This window comes from Schistocerca serialis, chromosome 4, assembly GCF_023864345.2.
Source record: "Schistocerca serialis cubense isolate TAMUIC-IGC-003099 chromosome 4, iqSchSeri2.2, whole genome shotgun sequence".
In the NCBI taxonomy this organism is placed as follows: Eukaryota; Metazoa; Arthropoda; class Insecta; order Orthoptera; family Acrididae; genus Schistocerca; species Schistocerca serialis.
In genome coordinates, this window is record NC_064641.1 from 490,702,991 (window position 1) to 490,708,790 (window position 5,800).

The 5,800-nt window shown below is 41.0% G+C and overlaps 1 pseudogene; it reads left to right on the plus strand.

Moving 5' to 3' along the window:
* The first annotated feature begins 575 nt into the window (after positions 1 to 575).
* Positions 576 to 692, plus strand: LOC126476525 (5S ribosomal RNA; annotated as a pseudogene).
* Positions 693 to 5,800: the final 5,108 nt, after the last annotated feature.

The following is a 5,800-nucleotide window of genomic DNA, read 5'->3' on the forward strand; positions in this document are numbered from 1 at the left end:
TTTTAAATCTTGTTTGAATTGTTGTGAATTATTCCTTTAAATAATCTTGTACATTGCTTCTTGTTTTTGCTGGGAGAGTTAACCTGCAATGTTATGCGCGGGCCACTCCTGAAGTTTTAACAGTTGAATCTTTAATAGCCCATTTAAGTATTGATGTGCACGTTAATTGTTATCGAACTTCTTTTGCTGTTTGTTATATGTTGACAGCCTTGCATCGGCACCGATTGACTCGTTGCAGTTTTGCCAGTCCGGAGCAGGGACACGTTTTCCTTCTGCTTCGGCGGTTTTCCTGTCGTCACACGAGGCCTAAGTGTTGGCAGCTCACATCCGATTCTGCGGATCTCCCGTTCCAGCTTCAAGTTGAGTAGTTCGTTTTTATTCTTTTGGTATCGTGCCACGGCGGGGGTGTTGACGAATTGGGAAGTAATTGATTCAGTATTTCCGTTACTGTAAAGCCATTGTGGGCCTATAATGAAAGTCTGTGGACAAAATGATCTTTGTGTTTCTTGATTTCTTTAAACGGTTAAGGGTTTAAATGCTCATTGTCATTTTAATGGTGTTTTAGGGGTCAGATGGGCAACGGCCTTGCCGCAGTGGCTACACCGGTTCCCGTGAGATCACCGAAGTTAAGCGCTGTCGGGCGTGGCCGGCACTTGGATGGGTGACCATCCAGCCGCCATGTGCTGTTGCCATTTTTCGGGGTGCACTCAGCAACGTGATGCCATTTGAGGAGCTACTCGACCGAATAGTAGAGGCTCCGGTCAAAGAAAACTATCATAACGACAGGGAGAGCGATGTGCTGACCACACGCCCCTCCTACCCGCATCCTCATCTAGGGATGACACGGCGGTCGGATGGTCCCGATGGGCCACTTGTGGCCTTAAGACGGAGTGCAGGGGTCCGATAGTTCAAGTACTTAACATGATTTACGTGGAACAGTCTTGTTGCCAGTCAGTGAAGTACTACTGTTGCTTCGGTCTTACATGTGGGTAGCGTTTGGAGAGCTTGACTATACCTTACCAAAATCAGAGCAGAATAACCATTGGAGATGTATGCATCTTAATGTCTTTTATTTAATGTTTGTTGAATTTATTTAAGTCATGTTGTGTGATTAGCCCACAGTTGTAATTTTGTTGCGGGGACAGAGTGCCTCCGCAGGTTGTTAACTGTTTGTAACTGGGCCACGAATGTGTTGTACAGTTGACATTTTTGAGTACTATTTGTAATTTTATTTACAATGCAAATGTCCTTACAGATTGTGAACGTAATTTAAAAATCTTAATGATTTGTTTGTATTTCGCAAGAATCTTGGTAATTGTCAGTTGGCTCATGACAGAATTGTTATTAAGCAAAAGTATTTGTCTGGGAGTTATAACGATATGTTTACGTAACGTGTATACATAAACATACAGTTAAAACAAGTCCCCGTTCGTAGTCGCTAATTATAACAATATGTTTACTTTTGTGCTGTAACATATAGCTATAATCAGCGGTGGATATATATTTGCGGACGCCGACCGTGTGCGGCTGTTTCTTGTTGGATCGTCTGATCAGTCGGAAGTTGCATTGCAGAGGACAGTAAATGCCTATCCAAAATATAATTATTTTTGGATCGCTCAACATGAATTTCCTAAGGAACCGTAGTTTATCATGCATTTACCAGTAGAATGGCGCGGAGAAAATATTTCGCCGCATGCAACTTCCGTCCGATTTCGACGAAAGAATTCGTAACTGTGAACTCTGTATTTGGCAGAAACAAGAAGAAAATTAAATAACTTCATGAAGGAATGAGATATAGATTCTATACTAAATAAATAATCCATACACCAGTTCCATTTAACTCTGAATCTATGGTAATTAATAGATGAACTTACACTGCAATGAAGGATTTAACATGGATGCCGTTTTGACTGGCACTTCTCTTCTCGTAATGAAAATAATTCCTTTGACGTTTTCACATACACGTCGCACAATAAATCAACTGCACTTTTAGTATTGCACTTTTACTTTACACTAAAATAATATTATTTTTAACAATAATAATACGGCGGCAAGACATGGACGCCAGACACAAGTTACAAGAGACAAGAGAAAAAAAAATGAGTAACTGTTCATCGAGAATATCTCGTACATCAAAAGAAGATGTAAAAGTGTTCTTCTTCTCTCCGTTTTTCGCGCCGCGGTTCTCAAAGTCAGTAAATCACTGCATCTCTGACGGCGCTTAGACAATAAACAAGTTACGTCACAGGTCGTTCACCTTTCACATTCTCGCAACATTATTTGCTAACTGTAGCTGTTGCCGAGCGACTGCTCGATTATTGAATGATTTAAAATGATAAGGCAGTCACATAATGTTACAGAGTGAAAAATGTCGCATCAAGTTGGGCCACCCTTTCTCGTGTTCTCCTTAAATTAATTTCGAACCTTGCTTTTGATCTCAATCTGAAGTCACAGAGCATTGTTACGTTCCGTTTCGCAGGAGGGAGGGGAGTTACAGTTGTCACCCTTCGACGTCGTTTGTCGTTCCTTTGAGTTATTGTGCAAATACATTTGTCATTTCTGGAAGTATTAAATTAATACTTTTTGTTGTTTCCATGAGGTCACTACCTATCATGGGTTCCAAGGGGTGCCCCGGGATTTCGCATCTTAAGAGGGAGCACCTACAGTATGCATTAAAGAATCGTGGCGTACCTACAGAAAGTAGCATCCCAGAACTGGCAGCCAGGTTGCGGGTGGCAGTGGACAGTCCGCTAGCCTTTCTTAGGAGGGTAGGTTGGTGCCTTTCTTCCTAGTATTTCAGTCGCGTTGGATGACGTGCAACGGAATTTGTCTTTCCTACAGGGCAGCCATCCCACCTATAAGCAATCCTGTAGGATCCAGACGAACCTAGCGCATTGGAGGAATTGCTTAATGGATTTTAGTCATACTGAACAAGGTTCCGGGAAGCAAGGGGTTAAACACTCAATATAATTTTTCTGGGTTTGTGACCGCACTGTCAATATGAAAAACTACCGACTTAGTTTTTGTTTACTGTAAACAAAAACACCCTGAAGAAGGTCATTTGCAACAGTGACTGAGAAGTCGGTAGTTTTACATATTGACAATGCGATCGCAAATCCGGAAAAATTTTAATGACTGTGACAGTCTCCGAGAAAGCCAATGCTTATAAGGGGTTAAATCGTTACTTAATCGGGTAAGGGATTTGCAATAAGGGCGGCAACCCTGAGTTTAGAGAGCGAGGGAGCGGGATCGGAGCAGGAAGTTTGAAGTCGTAATCAGCTCCTTGACGATAAGCGGTCTGGCGCCGGAGATCTTGGTGGTTTGCCCTCTGCTAACTTCACAAAATTTCCCAACTCTATTACGTGCCGCCTTACCGGTATATCTGAATTGTATATTGACGATTTGCATAAATTACAAGTGCTCTGGCTGGTTGTCCGGTTTCAGTCTCATGCTGGTGTTCTGTGCATATCGCAAATTTTTAATGTCTTCTAATATCCCGCAGCTAAAAATCCAGAACATAAAAAATTTGTCGCCAAATCGTTTAATGTAGTTGCCCAATTTGCAAGAAATTGCCCATCAGTATACGTGAGAATACATATTTAAACATGTATCATATCCTACTTTTTTCTTTTGTTTTATTCGACTCTAAAACGAACGACCCCTCATTCAGTGAATAAGCTTCGCGAAAACGATACCATTTCTCTTTTAGGTCTCTGGGTGACATTAACTTCACAGTCGTTTCACTTCTTGATAATCAGTCGTAGTGTGTCTGTTTTCGCTGCTCGGTACTATTTTATACTAATTTTAGTAGTTTCGCATATGTGCTAGTTGCTTGGGCTCCTTTATCGAATGGTGATGAATTTACTCTTTTTCGAAAGAGAATAAAAAATGCGCCGTCTTCGTCATAAACTAACCAGAAAAACACAAAACCAGAATTAAGCAAGTTCTAACATAACCGCCACTATAAAGAAGAATATAAAAATTTCGGATTTTCGTAGGTAGGCAAGAAGGGCAGGCCTACACCGAAACTTTTGGTGTGTGGCCCAGGGTCGTCAAATGAGTCTATGGTACCAGGCAGGCTGAAAAAGCTTTTGGAATGAAACCACCACAACGTCTGTATACTTACATTCAAGTACCTTCCGACATACTGGAAAAACTAATGAACCTGTCAAACAAATCCCTTTCGGCATCATTCAGAATTTCTGAAATACTTACAATTTCTAAGGAACATAAGCCCCATAACATCGGCTAAGAGTTTATTTTATTGGCACTTACCGAAGTTGTTGCTACTATGTAGCGTCAGGAAGCAGTCGAACAAATGTCAAAAGCACCTCTGTCCAATAATACAGTTCACCGACGCGTTATGGACATGTCAGTTGATATTCAAAGTAATGCTACAGGAAACTTAAACACGCAATTTCCTCTGCAGTTAGATGAAAGCACTGATATTTCCAGAAAAGCTCATTGGGGTGTGGGTCATAAGGACACACCGAAATCAAAATAGTAATCCGTTTTAGTTGCCACACTATTTTATTCGGTCATAAAGCATTATCAAATCACAATCACAACAATAAAGGCGATTCCCTCATAAAGCCAGATCACTTGAATAAATGACGAACAAATTTCTTTAACTAGAACAAGACCCACAAAAACTTGAAAATTGAATTTAACTAATTAAACTAACTTAGATAAGCTTCATTACTTAGATGGAACTAATATCCACAGGATTCCTATCAGAACTCTAATTACTTCGAATCAGCTAAAGAATACATTAAGTGACAGAACACAGATCTTGTAAGATATGGCTAGCCAACTTTCCTACATAAAACACTATTCCTAAAAGCTTTGTTACAATAAAGGTCACTTCCACAACTAAGCAAGTGCTTTAATTTGACAAAACAAATTTTCAAGTTTACTTAACTCAGTTGATTAATCAACGATGTTGTTAAAATCACTACTACTAGAACATGACCATGTGACAATAGCCCCTAAAATGAGGCCGCTTCAATACTGCGTGTGAATTAGTGATAGACGCGAGCACCCCAAAGGATTTTAGTCAATACAAGAGATCCACGAGACAGCAAATGAAATAGAAATGTACTCAACTTTGCACTGCAATTGAACTTCAGACACCATAATATTCTGAGGCATGAGATACACAGTCTTGGCTAGAGAACAGGTGATCAATACTTTCAATGAAATCAGCCTCCGTGAGTTACTTGGCCAGTCACGGCCCCGTAAAATTTAACTAATCAATTTGCAAAAGGACTACTAAAATAATGTCCTAAAGTTAAAATGACAAGAATTAGCTCGGCACACATTTAAACGCCAAACTACAATAATGAACTACAAGTTAGAATGGAAGAAATATCGCGGCATGGCTTGGAACGCCAGACAGCGACTTACGCACTACTCGCTGCACTTCTAGCTACGTATTTAGCCATGCTTCATATCTGTTTGTTGGACGTAGCCACACTTCCTTAACTGCCCTCAAGAATCAAGTCACGACACCGAGTTGCGTGATAAGCAACTAGAACAATTCCAAATAGTTTTTAATACACTGGCATGTTCAGTTGAGATGCACGCAACCCACCGAAGAAACTCGACGACTTCAATTCATTTGGCCTGTGTAGCTTGTAAGAGACTCGAAGGAACTTGTCCTTCCAACCTCTAGGAAAACCGAGTCACCATGGGCAATGGATCGACGTCGCACGATTCAACACGCCGTAGCGGCTGGCCACGCTCCTTCGTCGTGCCGACTCTGCCTCTCCGCGTGCTGCCTACGTACACAGTCCCACGT